General features: G+C 41.4%; 1 long non-coding RNA gene across 1 annotated transcript; it reads right to left on the bottom strand.

Moving 5' to 3' along the window:
• Window positions 1-434: 434 nt before the first annotated feature.
• On the bottom strand, window positions 435-26369 carry LOC307041833. Its single transcript, XR_013808903.1, has 4 exons — window positions 25752-26369; window positions 23541-23819; window positions 23284-23441; window positions 435-563 (listed from the first exon to the last, which is right to left on the bottom strand). It is a non-coding gene; the product is annotated as an uncharacterized lncRNA (long non-coding RNA).
• Window positions 26370-26642: the final 273 nt, after the last annotated feature.

Below are 26642 nucleotides of genomic sequence, written 5' to 3'. Positions count from 1 at the left end.
TTATTGCATCAATGATCTGTTAACATTAAAACCACTAAATATATGCTGTAACTACTTTGCTCTAGGCCACTCAAGGGCTCAGGTAATGTGATTACTATATGAATAATGGTCCAAAATAACATAAAATGCATAGGGTTTTTTGTTAAGTAACATACTTTCGTCGCCGGGCCAGCCGATACATGCCGCGCATTAAGTGGGCCTGTCTGTCAATTAATCCCCGGGCCACTTTTTCCCCTCAGTCCGCCCCTGGTTTCTTCCACAAAGAGACTTTTCATTAAATTCTTAATGTTGCAAAGATTTTACTGACTGTGTCTTTTGTGTAGGGTTAAACAAATAAAAGTGCCATAAAAAGAACCCAATCTTGACGTAACCTGTGGCTACATGTGCACAGATAACACACACAGCCACATCTAGCATCCAAGTGTGTAAGAAGAGTGTGTTTGTCCTGGTGGATGACACTCAGTGGAAGTGATGAGAGAGAAATATGGCGCGACTGCAGGTGTGCCTTCTTCTCATCCAGGGAGAGTGGATGCGCCTGAGTGCCGAGCTTTCCAACAACAGTCCTGCATGGGACACACACAGGAGCTCAATCAGTCATTTCCTCTATCTGTTGATGGATCTATATTGTTACAGTATAGCTGCCTCTTATTAACTTACAACCAAGTTATTTAGTGCTGTAGGTGGGCTTTCAATTGGTGGGATTCTACTCTAAAAGTACCATGTTGGTTTGAAAAGTGGATGTATTACTGTTCAGTTTTTATAATTTAAAATACATTAAAAATGAACTTTTTTCACGTTAACTGCAATTTTTCTTCCTAACTTGTCATTTCAAGTGACTGAATGCTCATTACAGTGGGTCTGTAATCCTTCAGTGGTAACGGGTGGTCTACTATTTGCATAAGCCAACTCGCCTGTGAGGGAATTACAAACTGAAGCCGGCAGCCCTTTATTGCCGGATTCATGTCAATACCTCCATCTTGTCAGCTTAGCTTCAGACATGCAGACCATTTAAGTGGAAGAGTGAGCCAGCATTAAGGAAGGATTATAGAAACTCAGAGGTTAAACATTGCTTGACCCGGTCCTTTTTCCTGCCAGGAGGTGGACTGCTGAGATGTTTTCTTTTTGTAGTGAACAGTGTTAATACCAGAGATCTTTGGAAATTAGTTTTGAAGAACAGAATAAAGTGAAGTTCATGACATTTTATTGATTTCACTTTCTAATTATCCAGCAAAGAATATGTTTTATCCAGATTATTGTATCAATTACACAACACTGTCCTTTATGTAAGTGTTGATTATATCAAGTTTGTCTGTGTTTAAGAATAGCACCATAAACATGAAGTGGATAATAGAAGATATCTTGAGGCTTCGGAGACATGTAAAACAGTTTTTGCTCTATATCATTGTTCTATGGATACACACATGATTTCAAATATTGTGAGGGAGACTAAGCTCCAATAATTCATAGAAAAATAAGAACATTTAAACAAGAAGTGAAAAGCATCTTAGAAGAAATGTCCTGCAGGATTTAAACAAATCCTTACTGTTCCCTGTTCCCTATCTAAAGCCAGTTCATTGCACTTCAAATCTGAACAATCATCTGTACCGTACTTTATCTCACCCTTAATTCCACATTTTCTCCAAAACCACACACACCCCCTTCATCGGTCCCTGTGTCAATCAGTCAGGCAGTCAGGCAGACAGGCAGGCAGGCCTGTGCACCGTCTCCCAGCATGCATGGAGCCAAGAACTGGGCCAAGCAGGGGTGAGTCATGCTGCAGGAGCATGCCACTGGATGTAAAACAGAACGGTTGTTTCCTGCTGAGTCAAACCCGCAGCTCTCATTAAGTCATTATCCGGTAATTAGCCCGCGTGTTAGCGGATAGGTAGCGTAGCAAGAGAGCAGTAGTATAGTCTTCTGCTGGAGATATACACTTTGGTCGTTTAACAATAGTCCATTGGCTAGTGGTGTTATTTGATCAGGTTATTGATCCAGTTCGTGCCGAATTTGACATGCAGCACCCTCACTGGCTGATGCTTGTGTTTTCTTAGACTGGCAGGTTGAGTTACAGTTACTGCAGGTCATGTTGTGCTCGCATTAGGGTTTGGCACAGAGTCCAGACAAGGTTTGGCAGTGCATCTCGTCCACTCAGAGTGATAAAAAACCACTGTGAGCGTCCGTATCGTGGCAACAGACAAGCCCATAAATCAGCGCCAATGGGAAGGGAATCACAGGAGAGGCTGAAGACAGACGCAGAAGGTCATTTCTCACACAAAACACTCGCTTCTCTTGTACTCCTCTTGCCTATTTCTCTCCAAAAAAGCTGTCGTCATTCTTTTTTCATGTAGAACAATAAGTAATTAAACAGAGGCCATGAAATAGATGGAATAAAGCTGGGAACATTTATGAGTAAAACTGTATCAGGAAGAGCTTAATACTTGCTTTACACAGCAGATGTGACACAACGTTTTATAATAAAAGCAACAAAACAAACGTAGAGTAACAATTCTTACAACATAAAGGCAAAAATCAGGCAGGCCAGTCTAATACAGTGGGTTTGTGTTATTTATTAAAGCCAAATCAGAGGCCCAAATGGGATGAGTCTTAGAGTCGTTTCAGGTCATTCAAAAATCCAAATGACTATACAAATATAGGAACAAATAAATAAATGCTTTGTATGTATTGTACTCCAGCAGGGTTAAACAAGGCTATTGTTTTTCAAACTAACGTGAAAGAGACAAAACTAGCGTCAAGGAGAAAAAAACATCTGAGATGTTACGTGAGCATCTTGGATTAGACAACTGCATGCCTCCCAGTAAAATGAGATTCAGTGTCAGTCAGGCTCAGGTGTACAGAACATACATTCTACAATTTACTTCAAGCTATGTGGAGTCTGGGGTGAGCAGATTCAGGCTGATGTTTACACTGTGTTCCAGCACATGGTGTTTTATATTGAAACAGCAGGTGAGGTTAAAGTGCTGAGGTTTAACTTGGGTCTATAACTTCTTTGCCTCACAGTTTGTTGCCAACTAGTGAAGCATTTCCTATAATTGTAGGTGTTATTATTTGTTTACACTTGTATTAGTTGGTGATATTTCAGTTATCATATATGGTTAGGGTTGGGGAAACATTCAACATTAGGTGACGTTTTTTGTGTACCATTATTTCTCTTTGTTAACACAAGGGTTACTATATATGTACGGTCTTCAGAATATTCTGAAATAAGCATTTTGCACAAGGTGTGACTCAGAGACAGGTGTCAGGAATCGTAAATCCATTAATCGTCTCCCTGTAATTTCAGCATTGTTTTGACCTCATGACCTCACCTCTCCGCCTGGGAAATCCCTATTTGCACAATCAGCAGATGCATCCAACACTCAGCCTCCATTTGTGGTTAATAAGGCTGGCACGCATCAAAGCTGTGACTGGAACGAGATGTTCTGAGCTGCCCTGAGTTGTCATGAGCTGGTGGAGGTGCTATGATGTGGTGTTATGATGAGCCATGACCTTAGGGGTCATTTGTCACCAACCTTAATGCGGTAGCTGTGAGTGAGTGTTGACGGTAAAGGGCTCCGGGGCCTGGAACTGAACCAGTAGTGGGTCGGCCGAGGAAGCAGCTGCACCCAGCACATGAGGAGCTGATGGCAGGTAGAGCAGGTGCTCTTTTATCAAGGCTTAATGATACCAAAATTATGATTGGATGGCAAATATAACTTTATATTTGTTAATCATTTCAGAGACTTCTTAATGCTGATGTATAAACGGGAGCCAAGGGGAAAGGCGACGAAAGCAAGACAAAGAAAGAGCCAAGAAAAAACTGGTAAGTAATTAAACGTGTGCCACTGATCTTGGGAGATCAAAGGTGAGACCTTCTTAAAGGGGCTTTTATCATCCTTGGGCTACTTATGAAAAGCTTGATTTCATTTTGTATGAGTATACACATCACCTGTCTGTGTGGTTTAAAAGTTGATGCCCAATTTCACTTCCATTGATGTCGGTCCAAACGTTTTTTTTATATTTTCAAAATAAACAAGGTCCTTCAAAGGCCTTTAAAATGAGTTGTCCTTTGTCTGCACATCTCTCTATTTAATATCAACATTGTAGGAGCAACTGACTTTTTTCATATTATATATCAAACCTACAATTATCTTAAAGGTGAGGTGTGAGGTGGATATCATACGCATGGGACTGGCCACAAACCTTTATAGAAGAGTACAAAAAGATGTGCAACAATGCCATCATGGCCTCCACACAATCACAGTAATACTCACACACATCACAGAACAACCACAGATTATAGGCCACTTCTTCAGTAATTACTACTGGCCAGCCCTAAGGCATAATCTTGCAATTTCCTCTATGACGCGCAAAGCATGTAACTCCATTTAGGCACCGGCTCCACATGGATCCCCACGTCTTTTTTAAACTCGGAAAACATACTTGTGTGATTCCTCAGATAAGAGATTAGCCATTACCTTAAGTGTGCGTGTGCTTCAAAAACAAACACTGTTTATGGGTCAATTTCCTCGTGGCCATGACTACCACGCACTTGGCTTCCTCCTCAGCAGATGTCATGCACTGTGCTGCATCACCATGGAGTACCAACTGAACCCTTGACCTCCTGGTGAGGGATGTACGTACATCCAGGTCTCCTATCTCCCTATCTCTCACATAAAGATATTAAAGCTAACATAGAACAGTGTGGGCAATGAGTAATTTACAAATTGTGATTCAGAGATAGAACTAACCTTTTAGTTTTTGCTGGCATCAACATATTTCATTTCACAAAATTCTTCCAGAGCCATTTTACAACAGTTTTTGCATGCTGAGTAGTACTCCTTGTGGTGTAAAATCAGGCAACATAACTCATAGAAAGAGAGTTATTGGACTGATTCCCTGGGGGTAAAATACCTAGGGGAAAGTAAAACAGCAGGCTGGATTTAAAACTGTTAATAATGCTTTCTTAGTTTTAAGAGAAATAACTACCGGTTGATTGAAGTGAGGAAGTGTGCCCCCTAATACAGTTAAGCATTGTCCTTTTACTATTGGTTGTTTCATCAAGGGTTGCAGGCATTTGAGGATGCAGGAGCTAGGGCATCCTATTATCTTATGAACTGTTTGCTGTTGGCTTACAATTCAATATTGGTGTTTACTTTATTAGATGCGAGGGTTGCGTGAAGTGCGCTGCTCAGCTGCGCACCGCGTCTCAGCTGCTCCGTCCGTCTTGTGTTTTGTTTTTGTTTGTTTGTTTTTGGGCTAATTATTGTCTAACGTTATTTGTCTGTATGACACACCATTTTTGAGAGACCATGCTTTTGATCCTTTGGATTACTTTTGCTTTCTGCGGACCATGTCTGGCCATACAACTTTTCAAAACACACCTGAGCCACAACACGAACAGGTACGGCGAGGAGCCCCGGCCTCTACGCTGCCACAGCCGCGAGGCTATGCTGGAGCTACAATGCGATCGGCCTCCTACGAATACACCAAGCCATCTGTGCTTTTCGTTATTGGATGACATCCCTCGGGAGCTGCTTAGACACATCAGGAAAAAGAGACAAGGAAGGAGGGGAGGCGTTCGGAATCGCCTACGGCGGAGATTCAACCGGTCACCACTTCCATCCATCATTCTCGCAAACCTGCGCTCATTGAGCAACAAAGTGGACACATTAAGGATATACACAAGGTACTGTCATGAATTTCGTGAGGCCTCTTTACTATGTTTCACGGAAAGTTGGCTACAATCTACGATGCCTGAATCTCTCTTTGAAGTACCCGGATTTACCCTTGTTCGAGCAGACAGGGATGCGAACTCAGGGAAAACCAGAGGAGGCGGTATTTGTGTGTATATTAATGATCTGTGGTGCCGATCATACTCAGTAAAATGTAAAACCTGTGATCCCAACGTAGAAATTCTCGGCATGACGTTAAGACCCTTCTATCTGCCTAGAGAATTCGGGTGTATTTTACTGTTTGTTGTTTACGTGCCTCCCAGCGGCAGAGCGTCACTGGCGGCCGGCTCCATCGCTGACTGTGTTCACGAGCTGCAACTCAGCCACCCCGATGCACCGGCAATAGTGCTCGGGGACATGAACCAATGTCGCCTAGAGACTGTTACCTGGGTTCCAACAGTATGTTAAGGATCACACCAGAAAAGGCGGGGCGGTGTGTGTGTGTGTGTCTACAGAAGGTCCAGTTGTGATAGACACGGTTCGCCACTGTTAAATACATCAACCAATCAGTTAGCAAGACGAGCCAATACTTAGTTTAGTTAGTTCTGAGCTCTCGTGGTTACTTTGTGAATAGGAAGAGGAAACTCTTAGCTCAAAACACAATGACATTCATAACAAATACTAGAAAGGTACTTTTTGAAAATGGCCTGTGGGCTGTTTACGTTATTTCTGAAATATAAAAAGAATATGGTTTGGAATTGGTTTAGCAAAAGAGGTTGAAATGTTTGTTTCTAGCTCTAGAATGACTTGTTGATCAACACAGCTTGTTTCCAGTTATTCCCCATTTCAAGCAACTCAACAGCCTTGGCGCTGTCACGTTGGGAGGAATGTGTCGGCGGCGGGGTGTGTGTGCGTCTACAGAACGTCCAGTTGTGATAGACACGGTTCGCCACTGGTTTTGAGTCACTGGATAATTCTGCAAAGTGCACTCAAATGCTCGAAACCATAATACCTGCTTCCTCTGACAAAATGACCATCAGTGTCGAAGAGGTCAGAAAAACATTTCAGTGCACCAACACCAAGAAAGCGGCTGGGCCAGATGGGTGCAGCGGTTTTCTGCTGAAAAACTTTGCTACTGAGCTGGCTCCAGTGTGGCAACCCATCTTTCAGGCTTCTATTGACACGCACACCATCCCTCTGTCATGGAAAACTTCACACATCAAACCGCTGCCCAAAATTCCATGCCCAAAAGAACATAAGGACTACAGACCAATAGCCCTCACCTCAGCGCTTATGAAATCACTAGAAAGAATTCTGCTCCGATTTCTTATCAGTACAACACAAGACAAACTGGATCCACACCAATTTGCCTATAAACAAGGGTGCGGCACGGAAGATGCTGTGGCCACTCTGGTTCACATCATCACTAAACATTTAGATAAACGCAACACCTATGCAAGAGCCCTCTTCCTAGACTTCTCATCAGCATTCAACACAATACAAGCAGACATCTTGGTTTCAAAAATGGCCAAAATGGAAGTAAATCCATACCTGATTTACTGGTATGCTGATTTCCTCACTAGTGGAGAGCAACTTGTGAAGGTTAACAAATCCCTGTCATCTGCCATCACAACCAATGTAGCCCCCCCCCCCTGCAATACTACCTGGTACAAATGTTTGTCAGCAGCTTTAAAATCAAAACTGCTCCACCTGATAAAAATCTGCTCAAAGATTGTTGGTCAACCCTGTCAGAGACTCTATGACTCAGCCTATCATAACAACCTAGTGAGGCTGTCCAACAACATCATCTCTGACCCAAACCATGTTCTGAACACTGAATATGAACTGCTACCATCTAATCGGAGATACAGGGTCCCACCATTCAATAAAGTCAGACTGAAGCACTCCTTCGTGCATCAGTCAATCCTCACAGTAAACACAGAGCTAAATCCCAGATCAAATGCACGCTGAAGGTTCTTTGAGCAGCTTTTCTCTCACTGATTGTGCTGTTATGTTAAATGTTTGTTGTTTGTGTTTCATGTATTGTGTCTGGATACTTTGTCTGTTGATGTTGGACATGGAGCTGCTGTGACGCAAGTCAAATTTCAGACTTGATCTGACAAACAAAGCAATATCGTATCGTATCGTAAAAGCGGACAGAAACTAAACCAAAATACATCAGGGTTCAGGGTTATTATTCACTGTCCATCACCATCCAACAAAGGATTTCCTTGCTTTTTTGCATTTTCCTCCTCCTTCCTACCTTTACTGTTTGAAAGGCCCATGAGATCGTCCTTCTTTCTTTATATTTCGGAAACAGTCAACAGGACTAACAATAAAACCTGTTCTACATAGTACGTGTTGCTGGAGTTTCAACCAATCAATACATAGGACAAATGGCTGAAGATCTTTGACCATCTCTCTTTCTTTTTTGGAAGCGTATGAAAAGCCTTGCGTTTCACTGCAACTGGATGCCACAACGTTGTAGTATTTAAGTATCCAAGGTAAGCAGTAGAGGAAGAATGGGGTGGAAGTGGTAGCAAAGTGGATGAAAGGGGTGAACAATGCATTCTAACGAGGGCTCCTGTTTGGCTAAAGTTTGCACATTCAATTTTTTACCATGCGTCTTTGAGTGGTTAAGACTATGGAGTTATAGACAAAAACTCCCCCCAGCAACAGCAGAACACCCGCTCAGTGCCTCATTCATATACAAAAGAAAGTGCCGCATTTAGTTGCTGTGAGCTGGCTACAATGCCTTGAGGCTGTCTCGGTTTATAAAACCAGGAAACACCAATCCTCTTCCTTGTTCCAGTAACAACACCTTGTCATCCAGAATGAACTAATCTGAATAATCATCATAAGCTGAGCTACCGTGAAACCCTGAGCCAAAAACAACTGTGCGGTTATTCCAAGCTAACGATTACAAAAAAAAGCATGAGGAGAGAGACCAGAGGAAAAACGGCTGTGATGAAATGGGGTGAAGGAAGACGTGATCAAAGAAGAAAGGAAGTGAAGGCGGTCAGATGTGGAAGGAAAGATACATTCTCCCTGGGTGGTGTTGCTCCACAGATTAGCAATATGTTGCTGACATTCTGCAGATCTTCCTCTCCTCTCTACCCTGCCATGGAAATGCAAAGGAGGGTGTTTTCTTCAGTCCTTATCAGCACAGCGAGGCCCTAGGAAAAGGTTGAGGTGCTAGCGTAACTGTATTTAAAAATAGCACATTCAACAGGTCATGCACCCGCCTGCTTAATGATTTACCCCATTTAACAGTACAATAGCAAATAGACCATGATATCTGGTTCTATTTTATGGACTCTGAAAGGAATGTGAACCAGTTGTATTTATCTATAAATGACTTTTAAAAGAGGAATTCTGTTTTAAAGATGTGTTTGGCCTTTTTATAGAGTGTTTCATAAGACTTGAGACGGAGAAGAGTACAGGCCTAATTGATTAATTAATCAGCGAGAACCAAACTTCAAACACTTTATTGCCGAACACACATATAACCCTCTACTGCATGTCTTTGTTGTATGAGGGACTTTCAATATGGTCGAATGAATAGTCATTATACTGTCATGTCATTGGCCTATTTCGTCCCTAACAAGATCTGCAAAAGTGACATTTGAACGGAGCATCTACAACTATTATCCTGTCATCTATTTGTTCAGCGAGACGTTTTAAATTCAGTAATGAAGTGAGGATGGAAAGTCTGTTGAGAGCTAGACCCGACACTGACACCTAGTGTTAGAGCAAGAAACCCAGAGATCAGCTCGCTGCCTGCTTATATCAAGTTTATTAATGGTGTTGTGTTTTAGAAACACAAGACAGTGCTTGTCAGTGATACTCCAGAATACAAGGAGATTCATATTAGGTATGAAAAACACAAACAGGGAGTTAGCAGTTCACTGTATGTTTGTGTTTCCCACGCTGAATTGTCAAAACAAACAGAAGCGAGGCTCGAACCAAAATATGAATTAGGGGAGAGGTGAGTGATGCTGATACAATTGAACGTGACACTGTTCCCAAAACCACACATGCCATCATACGGCTTACACACACACAAATATGCACACACACACACACACACACACACACACACACACACACACACACACACCCACACACACATACACCCACACACACACACACACACACGTACAGTGAGCCTCTCAAAGCCATGGAGCAGAGAGTGATAATTATGCGTGTAAATTCCAGGACCCCTCTCAGCAGCTCTGCTGGTTGGTGTTGAGAGCTGCGTTCTACTGGCCCTGCTGGTAATGGTAACCCACATAAAGCCAGCTGTCACTGCTTCCAGCCCCCTATACACACTTTCACTGCAGCGCTGAAGTGTTGGCATAATCCCATTACAGAAACGTGAAGATAAATGTGTGCATTTAGGTTGGTGTGTGGGCTTGAGCTGAAAAAGACACGGCAGATGAGCCCGAGGACACACACGCTGGTGAGGAAGCATGCAAGAATGAGATTGATGTCGTTGCACGTTTTTCAGTGTTGACTTTCTTTTGCTTTTTAATAGAAGTTTTAATTAAAGTAAATGGAATGTAATATGCATGTAGAGAGGGAAATGTCTTAATCACCTTTTCCCATAAGACAACTCAACGACCTCTCAAAAAGATAGTTTTAGTTGTGTCTTTTATTTGCACACATAACAAGTAAAACACAAATTTAACAATGAAGAAAATGAAGTTTATAAAAAACATACATCTTTTACATGGTTTTCATCAGTGGATTGAGTTCGCTCAGAAGTCACTTGTCTAATGAGACGTAGCAAAACACGTTTTCTTTGAAGGAATATATTATATTCTAAAATGCATCAATACTCTTATGAAGATGAACATTTGCTATGCTTGACTATGCTTGTTTACATTTCTCTGAGCCGCCATCTTTGGTTATGATATGTTGAAAATGTAAATGGAGAAAAACAGATAACTTTGTCATGGTGGTTGCATCAGTACAAAAGCACTGCAACACACCAATAAGTGTTTGATGTGGGGTCCTTCTTTTAAAAGTTCTTATAAGTTTGCACATAGTTCAATGACAGATTTGATGGATTGGACGTTTTTCTACTTCTATCAGTGAATTATATCTATATAATTGCTTCTATGATTATTTTATTCAGAAACCATGTTAACAGTTGTAAAACTTGTCAGTAAAAATGATTGATTTAGAAGTAAAAACTCCCCCTGTAATTGCAGCCAGTGTAATGCCTGACCATTTCAAAGGTTATGAAGTGAAACCCCCTTTATGAAAAATGAAAATGGATGCGTTACACTTTATAACCAATGGTAAGCAGGCAATGAACATCCGTCCACACATTCATTTATATCAATATACACCCACAATAATGAGGTGCCATAGCTGACCTCCTACTTCCTTCAATGATCATCCCATGATGTCCTCCATGAGGTCAGCACGACCACCACAACCACAGAAAAAGGTTTTCCCTCCTTCATTTTTCCCATGGGAATACAGCAGCATGTTTCCCTTTCCTTCTGATTGTTATTCTTGAAGGCATGGTGGTGGTGTGATATCTGAGGTGCAAATGAGCCAAGACTGCCGTGAACACATTCCTCTCTCTACCTGACTGATGAATGCTAAGTATGTAGGTAATGTGAGTGCTGCTGGGCATCTCACTTAGCTGTTTCACTAAACATACAGGGAAAATGGAGCATGACAAACATCAGACTGAATTCACATCTCAGAGCAGGGTGTCTGCCGAAAAAGAAGAATTTATTGAACACAGCTCATGTCTGGCTGGGCAGATGGCAATCACATAATGCTGCTATTTTAGCGTCAAGCAGGAATCAGCTGGTTTAGTCTTGGAGTGACTAAGAGGCGTGTAGAAGAGGGATTTGGGGAACTCTGTGGCGACTGGCGTGGTCTAACCTGGTCCGAGCTGTCAGCAAAGAAGCAGATGACAAACACAGCATAGTGAAGGAGAGGGGGGGGGGGGGTGAGGGGAGCGGTGCTCTGACTCCTGTTACATCATCTGTGGCTGACACACAGTGCGGCAGACTTATCTGTCTGTGGTCTCGGGTGGCATTCGTCTGGACTCGCAGTGAGTCACCCTTTCTGTTTACCCCAACATGAACCCATCCCTGAAGCTGGGCATTCGACTTCCACCAGCCTCCATCCACCAGCCGCAGGAGGGCCGGTAGCAGGGTGGCTTCCACCCGCGAGTTCGCATGCCATGCCAGGAATGTGCTGTGCCCACACCTTGCTAAACCATGACACCTTTCCTGTGGTGTAAGAGCTGGTTTCTTTCATAAAGCTCCCAGGAGAGTAAATATAGCCCTTCTACTGTAGCCGCTCTTCCTCTTGAGCAGACGTAGGTCAAACACTGTTGAAAATACCGTTCTACTGTTTGTTTTTACCTGCTGAGGTGCAAGATTTTGAGGATTTGCCACATAGGACAATAAGTAAATCCTCGGATGTTTATACAAGCACAGGAAAGTGCTTGGAAGAGGGTTTATTACACTTTTCAAAGACAACTTAACAGGGTTGACTGTAATGTGGCAAACCCCAGCCACCTGCTCCTCTGTAACTGTTCAAATAAACACAGGTCTAATATCAGGTCTGCTCTGTAGCAGATTTACACAAAGTGTTCTCCAGTTGGCACGGAGAGCTGCAATGGAAGAGGGACGCTTCCGCACATTATTATTTATTATTACTAGGGCAGGTTGTTGATGACTTATCACCTGAGGTTTGTGTAGCAAAGATCCGCCAGTGGCTTTTGAAAAGGATGATGTTCTCAAGTACAGACAAACCACTTGCCACCATGAAAGTAACAATTAAACACATTTGGAGTGGAAAGAATAAGACTGCATAAAGCATCTGTTGCATGTTGCACTGTGTTATGTCGGTATTGCCTTTTTTCTCTACTGTTTCTATTCTGAAGGTGGTGTCAATCTTCTCTTCAAACTATTACAATTATTCATTGTTGCAAAATAGCAAATAAGTGTATTTTCTAAAATTGCAGAAAGATGAATCATACCAAAGTTATTAAAAGAGCAAAACATATCATTGAAATATTCATTTCAAGATCAAAATAGTAATGAAAAACAGAAAGGAGGCCCTTGAGAATGGAAAATAGCCCAGGCCACACACCTCTGTCCGTCCCATCCCTGGCACCGGTCTCCGGCCCTCCTCCTCACTCTGCCTGCGGCGGCTGCTTGGCAGCGGCTCCTGTGACCCCCCATGAGCAAGTTCAACATTAACCAATGATGACAACATCCTCAACTGGTCAGGAAGCCCCATCAGTGGGACACAAACTCAGATTGGTGGCTCATCCCCGGTGAGAAGAGCCCGTGGCACGTTGCCCTGCCTTCCAAATCTAAACCAGCAGCACTCTTGTGAGAATGAGTGGGCTTGGACCACCGCTGCGTTCACTCCCCCCGGACAACCCATGCAACTGCCTCACCCATTCATTCATTCATGTAAATATATGTATGCTTTGGTTCAGTGGCATTTCATTTTGTATGGAAAATAATGTTGGAAAACAGTATTGAATATGATATATCAGAGCTGGTGATTGCTTAACTTAGTCTTTGTTCACTGAAAGCTCATATTTTGTAACCTACATTTGTGCCACTGAAGATTTCTCTCCCTCCTATCTGGAGCTATCTGCTTCTTCCCCCCATCTATCTATTTCAGTTTGCTAAGGACGAGTAGAAGCCTCGACATCTTTGTTTTCAATTCTAAACTGAGGAAACCACAGAGCACCTAACAAGACAATGATAGAGCCAATCAAAAAGCCAGGCTTTGCATTTATTATAAGAAGCCCAACAAAGGCGTTGGACTCATGCCGTGGGTATGAGGCCACACTTCCAGTAGAGCAAGACTAATCATGAATGCAAATAGGCACAATGAAAGCAATGAGAGCGAGAGAGGTGCTGCAACGTCCTTTGGTAAACTTCTGGGAAACAGCACTTGGCATGTCTCATGGCTTCTACTTATCACTCAAAGCGAGATTGAAACACATAGCTGCGGAGACAATGATGTATTCCCACCAAGTAGACAGAGAGGGAGAGGGTAAATGAAACCGAGAGAACAAGAGATTAGCAGATAAAGTTAGCAAAAAGGCAGTGTAATCATCGCCGCTAATTTGTTCACTGCAGTTCGCGGGAACCAGATACACTCGTTAGCGAAGGAATAACTGTACTGTAAAGTTGTATACATCACAGGGAGAGATGTCAATGATTTTTGACAAAATGTTTTGGAGAGATGAGCAGGCAGTGAGGGAGAAATCCTAACGCGCTATGTGACAGCTTTATTGGGATTGATCATGTTTGAGTTGTGTGGTGAAACCTCAGGAGGGGTATCACTAACTCGAGTCTGGCAGTGCAACTGATATTGCTTCATCTCATGCAAAACTCAGAGCTTTGGGCCCGGCATTCCTCATTATCACTTGACATTGGTGTGTATGCAATCATATGTCAAGGGATATATTGATAATTAAAGACTGTAAAATGCCAACCCAGTCTCACGGAATTTCGTGTTATAGTCACTACATTTAATCTATTGATTCGTGTTCACCAACACGATTTAACCCTTTTTTTCGTGTCACACAGAACGATGTTAAAAGCAATGTATTTCTATTGGTAGTTTGTTTCGTGCCTGCAGCACGTCTTTTTGTCCGTTCGGGTCGTGGAAGACCGGAAGCTGTGGGGTTCATAAAAACATGTTCTTACTCAATATCAAGCCACGATTATTGTTTTTATTTTAAATCGTCAGACTTTTTTTTTCGTCGGTGAGGAAAAGAAATGGGGCTCAGAGCCTCAGAATACTGAAATCTGTATTGTTTTTAATCTTTTTTTCCTTCTAATTTGTTATTCTTTTCTAAATAACACACTGCTATTTACTCACCAATAACACACAATTATCCTTGTTTTTATTTATTTGTTTCATTCCATAATCTCAGGCTTTTTGGGTGTCCGTCAGGAACTGAATTTCAAAATAAAAATAACCGGAAACAGACGTAGGCCTATAAGGGACATTTCGGGCATCATTGCGATACACAGCCACTGAACTGATTACCCAAGATCCTCAGCTATGGTTTAAGCTCGCCGATTGGATGTTTTAGCCGCAATGCATGTAGGGATATGGTGTTAATGCGATATGACATTTTTTTTTAAAAGAAAATAATACTTAATTCCGAGTGTTCTTGCTTTTCTCTTTGAAAGTCATCACATAACGGCATTGTAATACACGGTTCGGCCTCATTACATATTACAGATCTGCCATAGTTCTTTATTTATAGAGCCCTGATGAGAACACCTTTGGAAAAACTGGAAGAAATGCCGCCGAAACTGAATACTTGATGTGGATCATAAATATATCAACAATTAAACAACATCTTCAATTTCTCTTCACACAATACGTCTCCTTGCAATATCAACACTAATTCGGCTGACTTTTACATTTGATCTAATTTGTAGATAGGTTATATTTACACCATAACGGTGCACAGCTGATATAAAAGGACTTGTAGTTTTTAAAGATATTACTGATTTTCTTTGAATATAAGAATGTACATACTGAGTCTGAAATAGTATAGCAATATGCTGTAAAATTATGTGACAACATGAATAAAACTACACATCTTCAGATGTTGTACATACATAAGTGTCCTACACTAATAATACAAAGTTATTATAGCTGTGTGTACCTTGTGTGCACCGCCTAGTGGTTAAAGCACGTTATTGAATTATTGTTTTTATGTGTTACATTTGATGAAAAAAATATTAAGAGTACATACTTTCATTGGGGGAAAGTAGAAGGTCAATGATAGAAATATAGAATATAAAAAATCAAGAAGAAACTGTAAGTGATCTCTACAATAAAACAGTTTAGTACAGGATGTACAAAGATATTAATAGGAGGATGTGCAAAACAGAAAAACGAATTAAACTTTATTTAAACATTAAATAATACTTTAGATTAAGGTCCTCTTTTAAATAAGAAAAAAACTTTGGGGGTATCTACAGATAAATATTAAGCCTGACAAAGTACTTAACGTCTAATATATTGCTTTCCTGCAATGTTAACTATGTTGAAGCACTTATTTTAACTGATATTATACATATGAATTATACTCTTATGTATGTAGATAGTATAAGAAATGTGCAGAATATGACAGTTTAATGGTGGAGGTACAAACCCATATTGGTAGATGTCTTGTAATGTGCTGTTGAGGAACCTGTGACCCAAGTTTTTCATTCATTGCATACACCGTAGTTGTGTATATGATATGTCAATTAACCTTAGAAAATCTTGACATCTTGAAAGGGATGTGCAAAATAGCCATTATACAGTTTTTAATTAAGTATTAGTAGAGAATAACGAGTAATGAATATACTTTATTACTCGTTTCCATTCATGTCAATTGCAGATAAATGTTTAGTCTTCTCAAGCACCAACTATCAAATATCTCTCCTGATTGTTGACACTTGATAATCACCTTCCCCGAATTTTACTCAGGTGTAACTAAAGTCTGCTTTAAGGGTTGTTTATATTTCACATCATTAATCAGAATCTGCAAAGTAACTCAAATAAATGTAGTGGAGTAAAAATACCAGGTTGACCTCTGAATTGTAGTGGAGTAGAATTACAAAGTAACAATGAGCTGTCATGTGGGTATATATTAATGCTGCGCATTATGGACACGAGCGATTTTCACCCATTTATTAATTATATGTTTTACATTTGATCAAACAAATGTGTTTAATACTGGCAACTTCTAATTGTGGGAAAAACGAAAACGTTCAGTCGAGACATTTTGCGAAACACAATAGCCAGCATGTGTAGTTCTGGGGGGGCGTTCGATTCCAGTTTTGGATAGTCTGGCGTGGTTTCGTTCCATTTCAACAGCTGTTTGACGCTCGGCGTAACCTTGGCGAACTGCCACTCCAACATCCAATCCCAGAGCTTGAAGATTAATCACGGGGACTGTAGTCCTAAACGATAGCTGGGGATTTTGGGTAGTTTAGTGTCTTCGGCCATCCTAAACTTGGATTTTTTTTTCGGATTTCATATCACATTAACACCATATCCCTACATGCATTGCGGCTAAAACATCGCCAAAAAAGCCTGAGATTATGGAATGAAACAAATAAATAAAAACAAGGATAATTGTGTGTTATTGGTGAGTAAATAATAGTGTGTTATTTAGAAAAGAATAACAAATTAGAAGGAAATAAATATTTTAAAAAATACAGATTTCAGTATTCTGAGGCTCTGAGCCCCATTTCTTTCCTCACAAACGACAAAAAAAGTCCGACATTAAACGATTTAAAAATAAAAACAATAATCGTGGCTTGATATTGAGTAAGAACATGTTTTTATGAACCCTACAGCTTCCGGTCTTCCAAGACCTGGGGGGTATACTACGAAGCAGGATTTTCGCTTAGCCTGCTAAATTCAGGGAAAACTCCGGCTTTCCGGTCCTACGAAGCTGGTTCTCTTTTTAGCAGGCTAGATCTCCATGGTAACTTATGCTTAGCGGCTGGTCGGGACCAGGTTAGGTTGCAGGCTAAGAGCTCAACTCAGTGAAAGCACTGCCTGCTGACCAATCAGAGCTCATTGTGCGGAGTTTAAAGCGATCAAGTCATATTACAGGAGAAAGGAAATACAGAAAAGCTGCCGTTGCAGGAAAGACGGCCGGCAAAAATCACCGACTGTGTGAACGTGAACATTAATAGAATATCACCTCCCATTTTCAGAGCAATCTGACTATTATAACATTAGCATTAAGAAAGCTTACTTAAATATCTGCCACAACATAAGTAACCGGATCAGAGTAACATTAAGTACAGTCCGCGGCATATCACATCATGTATCATATATTTCCTTATCTGAGTCAGCTGAGCCGTATCTGGCCGTGCCACATTTACAGTGTCACATACTGTATGCAGAAGTATTATTTTAAGTTGACGAAACACTCGAGACAAATGTAATTAAAGTCAGATCCACTCGTGTCTTAGACGGGGCAGTGATATCATAAACCTGTTAATGTACGCATTCAAACACTTTTTCTTTTACCAGCTGTATTCATGTGGCTTTTATCCTGGATACAGTGTTTAAGTCATGGATGTTTAAAGTTTAACTTCTTCATGTCTAATTATATAGTTGACTTTTCATTCAGGAAGTATGACGCTGCGCTGTCAGTATGCTTCTCCATGTTTGTGATTGGTTGAATGCTCCAAATACCACCGCTTTCATGTGAACGCGCTCCTAACTAGATAGGGCACGGCTGGCTTGAGCGATCCACTTGATAACCCGCGTCGTAGGACCGTTTAGCGAGAGCGCGTATGTTTTGGATTAGGCCAACCGGCTAACTCAAACATATCCAGGTTAGGTTGAACCAGCTTCGTAGTACAGGCCTCTGAACGGACAAAAAGACGTGCTGCAGGCACGAAACATACTACCAATAGAAATACATTGCTTTTAAAATCAATCTGTGTGACGCGAAAAAAAGGGAAAAATTGTGTTGGTTAACACGAATCAATAGATTAAATGCCGTGACTATAACACGAAATGCCGTGAGACTGGGTTGAAAATGCATAAGTCTCACACAGACACAACAAACGCCATAAAGACACAATCGTTATTGACGACAATAAGTAAAAAGCTCAAACAAAGTGAGTTATCCAGACACAAAAAAGGGCCAAAAACATGTAAATGTACATAAATAAACACAATAATCTCTGTATCAAATATAGCTAGTCATTTGACTTGATTATGGTCTTTAGAAATGGTGTGTTTATGCTTGATGAGACCTGATATCGATACAGCTTTAAGGGGTTTTGCCATCAGTAGTTGATATTGTAAATCAATAGTTGGAGATTTAGTGAAGTACACTATGGCTCCTGGCACCGGGCTGAACCATTCAGAGCGTAGGCTATCTGGAACGCGGAAGAGTGTGCCAGTTCACACTGAAACATAAGCAAATACTCAATGAATGAGCCTGCTTCCAGGAAAAGCCAAAGCCCAGTGGAGATAGCTGCTAATCTGAGCATGAAGCAGAAACCCAAACAGAGGGTGACCGCAGGGCAGGCCACCCGAGCACGACGGCCAAATGCATCAGACACCTTTGGGTGATACCAAACCGCAGGACGCGCAAGAAGCCTGGGAGCCACGGCTAAAACAGAGCAGCTGTAACCCACCGTTGAAATGAGTGACCACACGGAGAAAGCCAGAGAAGAACAACCATCCTATCGCTAGTTTTTAGAAGCAGGGAACTTTATATATTACTCTAAAACGTGCAAAAGTCTGAGGATCTAGGAAGGACTCATCGCCTGACACCGCTGAGCATTTTACAACTGGTTCATGCATTTCAGTATAGAAACACATTTTCAATGGTCTTAAAATAAATAATTTCAGGGAAATGTGTTATTAAAGATTGTTTTGCCAAATAACACAGAACCTTCACAAAATAAACCACACATTCTTGTGTAAGAATATGTGGTACTAACATTAAAATGTTGTCACTAGGTAAAGCATGTACTGTTAGGATTGTTGAACGTTGATCATAGCCTTGAAGTGTGACTGAAAATATTTATTTGTGTTCGCTGGCCCACTTTGGGCCAAGCAGCACTTCATTTGTGGCTGCGTGTGTAATCTTGGAGAAGAACAAACAAAGAATTCTTGAAACAACCTTCTATTCCGACAAGGTTTTTTAACACATGAAGACAAAATCCCTTAGCCTATCACTGCATCTCTTTACTCTCTTTGTTAGAAAATCAATAGATCTTCCAGGTGAATGTCTTCTAATTTGCACAAAGTTCATTGTTGTACATGTTGCTGGTTGATCCTGCACCACTTGCTATAGCACTTTGGGATTGCTTTTAGTTCTGAAAGATGCTTAATGCATTATGCCAAATTCCCCCCAAATAGCCTGTTGTAAACTTCTCCTTACTGTGTAGGTCTCGTACTGAGACTATCTCATGGTTTCAACTAACTCTATAAACACTAAATGTTACAGTTCATTTGCCCTTTCTTGACTACGATAACACTAATATCCAAAAGAATCCTGAATTTCCACTGATCCTGTAAAGAAAGATGAAGTGTTTACCATTCCCTGGTGTATTAGAGAGATTCCAATAAAGGGAAAGTGTTATAAAATGGAAATATCTTAAACTAGTGAGCACCATAAAAATATCATCCTCTCTGGAGTAAAATGGATATACTGTAGCAATATATTATAAGAGGAACAGAGGAAAAAGCTGATTTGACTAAATGTATTTTTTTGCACCAAGGAAATATGGCTCTTTTAAAGATCTCATAGTGGCCTCTGCATAGGATACAATTTACTTTTATATGTCTACAATGTGGTGCAATGAACATAAAAATATGCATCCTGTAAGAAATAGTTGTGTCATTACTTGAAATACAGACAAATTACAAGTCATCTGTGGTATATTGAATCAAAAATGCTGTTGTATCTCATGTGAAATGTATATTTGTTATGGCGATTTGCACTTCCCTAATACCTCATTCACACCAACGCAACTCCGGTTCAAGCTCCGTGCTAGAGCTTTTCAGGTTCAGAGCCGGTTCTTCGGTTTAGCTCCGGCTCTTTTCACACTGCCCAGAGTCCGACTGGTGCTGCGTCATTGCGTCATCGTTTGCGTCATGACGTAACCGTTTGCGTGCCTGCTTCATAAAGCCAAACCACACGGAAACCCCTCACAGGCTCAGCTGACACCGACAACGACAACAATGGCCGATTGTGCTCCAGCTTCCTCTGTACCTCTTCAGAAGACCAGATTCCCAGTAGGTAGCTGGTCTCTTTAGTGGACCACTGCTGTTTGTTAATTTTCTCCATCGTTGTGTACAAACTGGATAAAACGCCGGCTTGTTGTTGTTGTTCAGGAGTCGATCCCGCCCCTGGCCCCGCCCCCGCCTCGACGTAAGCGTGACGTATGTGGTGCTTTTGCTCTGGCCGGACAATTTTTTGGTGCTCGAAATGAACCGGATTCCGGAGCTAAGAGGCTGCTCCGCTGCGGTGTGAACAGGAAAACCCAGTGCTTTTCAAGCTCCAGCTCCGAACCGGCCCTGAAACACTGTTGGTGTGAATGAGGTATAAATGCCTTTTATAATGTTGCAATGTTGGATGCATAAATGTCATTACAAAGAAATAGCTTAAACTGCAAAAAACGACTCTTCTTTGGAAACCAAAATGATTATGGATATTCATAAGTCACTGAAATAAGTACTCCCACAGCAAAGTGGAGTAATGTCCGGGGATTCCTTTCACAGAGAAATGGACAATTATAGAGAAAGGCAAGAAGTATTCTCACAGTGCTGTAATTCAAAATGACAGGAAAAACAATAACAGTGTGGTTCTTTCACAAACAAGTGGAAAACACGAATGTGGGCTTTCCCCATATTTTTGTTTGTGGAAAAGGCTGTTTGTCCTCAATATGTCACATTCTTCACCATCAGTGGCACAACACACCACATGGCCTTGACCTAATGTTGTGGGTTTCCGCCTAGGAGTAGCCAAAGATATTTCCCAAACACAGAGTTCACACATGTGCTGCACTGATAAGTTTCTGTGCACAATTTTCAAGGAATGCTAGTTGTTGGAACTAGTTTTGATTATCAAGATTAATTCTATGTTATGATGTTTTTGATGTATTTTTTAAGCTTACAGAAATGCATCCAAAGATACTACCGCCCAGCGCCCACTCATAAGGAAGTAGGCACCACATAAGAAAACAATATGGTAAACAGGAAACATGGGCGTAAGAATGCTAAATGCATTCTGCAGTTTCAGCTCCAGTCTCCAGCAGCATCTATTTCTGGGAAAGACCTCGAAAACAGCCAGCAGGCTATCACTGCTGGAAAGAATAAGCTTGCTTTGGAGTGAAATAATATTTAATCATATGGTCACATAAATGACAAGTCCAATCAGTGATAGTTGATATGTAAATATGATGTTTATGAGCTCAGTTAAAACCGTAAAGGAGGCCAGTTTCCACTTTATTGTCTGCAGCTGCCTGGTTGAGTCACTGGCACTGTAACTTGGCGAGTGGGCAGCATTTTTTCAGCAGACTTGGCACCTTGCCATCTTTTGCTTCATGTCATTATCTGTTCTTTGTGTGTCAGTGATGGCCACATGCACGTAATGAATAGGGGACTCTTTTCCATTAAAATAATACCCTCATCAAGTGGGCTCCTGTCGGCAGAGTTGCATTTGTGCCCGACCGAGCTTCAAGACAGCTCACGGAGAGAGGGCCAAAGGCTGGAATTTTAATTGTTTCACGGGAATCAACTAGCTTGCCATTCAAAAAGGCTGGCGCAGGACAGCTTTCCATGAAAGATGATGAGCAAATTGAAAAGGGGGACTCAGGAAATGTTGCCGTAAATGAATCCTGGACAAACCATGGCTTTGGAAAGTATTGCCTAGTTGAAATGGTCTACAAAGGGTGGACTACAAAGAGGAGTGACATGAAAGAAAGGGTTAGACAGCATGAGAAGGGGGTAGGCAGCTACTTGTGGAGTTTGCCAAAGGAAAGATGCATCCTTTTGAGTCTCAGGGAGATTAGACTTTTTTTCAAGTGACAAAACACCTTATTAACCTTCGCCTGACCCGAAAGGATTGACCTTTGACTTGTGACCCCGACACCGCCGCGCCTTACTCCTGTTAGGAGTCATCAGCATGAGCCTTTTCATTCAAACTAACAGTTGTGCCAAAATGGCAAAAGAAAGAGAATGTGAGGATTGTCTGTCTGCTTTGGGACAGAAGATGGACGTATAGAAATAAGGGGGGGGATGCAACAGAGAGAATAGTTTAATTAGAGACACAGCATCTCTGGTAATCCACTCTCCCCCCATTCACAAAAAGAACAAGGGGTGGGAGGGATGGGAAGGGAGAGATGAGAAGTTTTTAACAAGAGGTCAGAGAAACTTTGGCTTAGAACATGTTCCTTTATCAAATCCACGAGCAAATCCGCAGATTAGTCCATTCCATTGTTTTCAGGAAGTCCACTCCCACCGACCCTGAATGCAGGAGGCTCCAAACCACTGAGCTGGATGGCAGAGTGCAAATGTGTGTGTGTACACGTGTGCATGTGTCTGTGTCAGTGTGTGCATGGGGGGGGGGGGGGGGGGTGGACGACACAGTGGGGAAGGGGTTGTCAAGAAAGCTTGAGCTCAAACGAAGCCCTGACCAAAACATTCCAATGATGGCTAATGACTCTCTGGCCACCAAAAGCAATGCAGACGGATGGCGGGCCGCCTTCCCACTGTGACCTCTCCATAGATAATATGTACTTTGGAAACTGTCATCCCTCTTGGTTTCATTAAACCTTTCCTGATATTTACATGGCCTGCTGAGCATTTCTCTGTACAGAGTCAATTTGGTCAAAATGTGAAATTCTCCCCCTTGAATAAACACTATCATTTCTTCCCTGCAGAGTCACTTTACCACAAACAAAGTCACTGGCATTTGATACGCAGCTTCGCTCAAAACACTTGTGGAGAGCAACACAAGTCAACGGAGGACTACGAATCAAATATTCAATTACTACATATAGAACAAATCCTATTCTTTTTCCCCTCCTCTTCCTCTTCTTCCCTTCTTTACCTGCGACTTGTCACAATGTGTCTCCAGCACTATGCTTCCTGTGCTATTCAGCCTGGGGAAATGGGGCATTGGAGTGATGACAAGGAGAAAGAATCACTTGCGAGCACTGAATCCATCTTAGCACACTCCTGCACCTATTTAAAGTAGGCCTCTTTCAACTCCAAAACCAGGATGGAGGAGAGAAAACACATTAGCAAAATAGGCAGAAGGAGAGACACAAAAGGCAAATGATTTATTATAGCTTTCAGCAGAAATACCTGTGGAGGAGTGCAGACCCTCAGGTGCTTCTCTGGCGGAGTGTGGAGTGGGGATAAGAGAGGCAGTGCTGAGAGATGCGCTGGAATGAAGAGCCGGGGACTCTTAGGCAGCAGGCAGAGAGAGAGGAAGTTGGTACCTTTCCTCTCAGGTGGGGAGTTCAGGAAGAGCTGAAGGGTAGCTGGGAATCATTTTTCCCAAAGGAATCTCAGTTGTTTTGTTTAACATCATGACCTGCAGGCGGGGGGGTTGTACTACAGTCTGCTTCCATTGATAAGTATCTTGAAAATACAAAAAACAAGAGAAAAAAGCTTGACACCTGAGCTGGTGCATGATCAAAATTAGGGATATTCTATTTGGAAATGATCAACAAAATATTTTCCAGTCTTTTCTGGAAAATTAGATTTTTAGCCCAGAATATAAAATGTTTATTAACTACCAAAAAAGTAATGATAGAATACATCAAAAATGTACTGCTAACTAACTGAATAAACCACCATACAGTTGATAATGATATCTTACAGTAGTTAACCACTTCGTTACTAACACTGAAACTCAGCTTGAGTTGGAAGAGTCTTTGAAAATCCTTTCTCAAATTTCTGCTTCACTTGGGCCTTTCTTGTATGAGCCTAAACAGATTAAAGCTTTCTCTCTTTACATTTACAGCTGTCCAACAAAGAATTAGTCTGAACCAGTGGGACTGGCTTAACAGGACACATTCCTCCCAACATGACAGCGCCAAGGCTGTTGAGTTGCTTGAAATGGGGAATAACTATTTGGAAACAAGCTGTGTTGATCAACAAGTCATTCTAGAGCTAGAAACAAACATTTCAACCTCTTTTGCTAAACCAATTCCAAACCATATTCTTTTTATAGTTCAGAAATAACATAAACAGCCCACAGGCCATTTTCAAAAATTACCTTTCTAGTATTTCTTATGAATGTCATTGTGTTTTGAGCTAATAGTTTCCTTTTCCTATTCACAAAGTAACCACGAGATCTCAGAACTAACTAAACTAAGTCTTGGCTCGTCATTCCAACTGATTAATTGATCTATACCAAGGGTGGGGAACCTCGGCCCCCGGGCCGTATACGGCCCGCGAGTCCATTTGGTAGTCCATTTGGTACGGCAAAAAAATTAAACAAGCGAGTGCCTGTTTTTCCTGGCCAAGGTCAGGGTCCTTGAACACAACACGAGCCTAACGTGTCATCACGTGGTATATGTCTCGTCTGACAGGGGTGCAGTTCTGACGGAGAGCACCAGAACGTCGCTTCGGCACTTCCAAAAATGGCAGTACCCATAAGGAGCCGTACACATGCCGCAGTTTTTGCGTGGCTGTGTCTTTAGTTGAAAGCCCAGTGGCGATCTGTTCATCTGTCATACTGATCATACAATCAATAACTTTGTTGTTCTTAGCATCTGGTTAGCTAGCTATGCTAACGAATATAAGAAGCTTTTTCTACAACCAGTGAGGTAAAGACACAACTTTATATGATCATTATAGTTATAAAAAAACAAGAGAATAAAGTAAACGGGTATAAAATACTATATGACAGTAAATACAAGTTGTTATTCATAAACAAGAATACAGTTTGAAAGGGGAGTGATTTGTAAAATATCCATAAAGAAAAATAAATCTGCTTACAGTTCTGTTTCATATGGATGTTGAGAGATGTATCCACAGATCTCCTAATGTTGCTCTCAAAGTGCACCAGATTGATGCTTACAACTTCAACATTTTAAAAAAATCCCCCCCCCCCCCCACTTAAATCATGTCCACATGGATAGGAAACTAAACACATTTGCACACATCTTGTGTCCAATATACTTTCTGTTTTGGTGGTCATGCCACACCGTGCTCGTGCATGCATGCACGAGTCATGGTAAAATATCTGGATTAAGAGGTTGCTTTTTCTTTGCACGGCATGAAAGAAAGGCGAAATTAATAGGCTGTGATTTTAGCATTTTTAAGCAGAGGTCAATAATTTGTACGGCCCTCGGAGGATGTTGAAAAAATTGAAATGGCCCTTGAGAGGAAAAAGGTTCCCCACCCCTGATCTATACAGTGGCGAACCGTGTCTATCAGAACTGGACCTTCTGTAGACACACACACACACACCCCGCCGCCGCCCCCCCCCCCCCCCCCCCCCCCCCCCCCAGCGTTATAATGTCCGTCTTTTCACTGAATTGTTGTCTTGAAAAGGGTACTCACAACAATTCCGCAACAACTTCATCTTCACCTGTTGCACTTGTCATTTCAACGTTAAAAACAATAAAACGGCATGAATTGCTTCGTCGCATTCATAGATCGTCTGTCTGGAGCCAGTTAACTAGCGGGCCTTCTAGACTAGAGTACCCTGGAACCGAGGGAAACTCTGAAAGAATACGCCCATTGGCTACAAATCAATATATGATTGGTTGATCAAACTGTCAGTCCAAACGTACGCTCTCATTCAGTGCAATGGCCAGGGCATTCTATCAAGGATATAGAATGCCTTGTTGAAGGATATTCTACCCAGAGACCCAGAACAAGATCTGATTGGTTGCTTTCTTTTCTAACACAAAACAACTGAAATGCGTAGTGCATGGTCCGAGAAGGACAAATAAATCAACGTAACACTATAATATTACAGATCAACAACACAGATATGATTCTCATTTATTCATTTTATATACATTTTATTACATTTTATTTATATAATTAAATCGATGTTTTGTTTGTTTTATCTGAGTGTTCCAGGGTATTCTCTGAATACCTTGAAGGCCCTGACAGTTCGCCACTGTTATTTAATGGTGACAGACTCCAATAGTCCCATCCTTGGTGTTTTGTTGCGGTTTTCACATAAAAAGCAGCTAATGTTGACGATTCTTGTATTTTATGAAATAATTGTTTGCATTTCTACTTCTGACAAACCCTTTCTTTTTGCTAATTCAAGATGTGTCATGAAGATTGTGACATTGAGGCATTACCATGACTTGTTCCCTACAAGGCTCGCCTTCACAAGACTAGAAGTCTACATCAACCTCCTGCAGTTAAGCCTAGCTATACAGTGTTGCCAACAATACAAAATATTGGTCAGGATGACTAAACAAACCTGGGGTT

Source organism: Notothenia rossii (assembly GCF_949606895.1).
Source record: "Notothenia rossii genome assembly, chromosome: 5".
In the NCBI taxonomy this organism is placed as follows: domain Eukaryota; kingdom Metazoa; phylum Chordata; class Actinopteri; order Perciformes; family Nototheniidae; genus Notothenia; species Notothenia rossii.
Note: the sequence above shows the minus strand (reverse complement) of the source record. Positions and strands in the feature narration are given on the sequence as shown.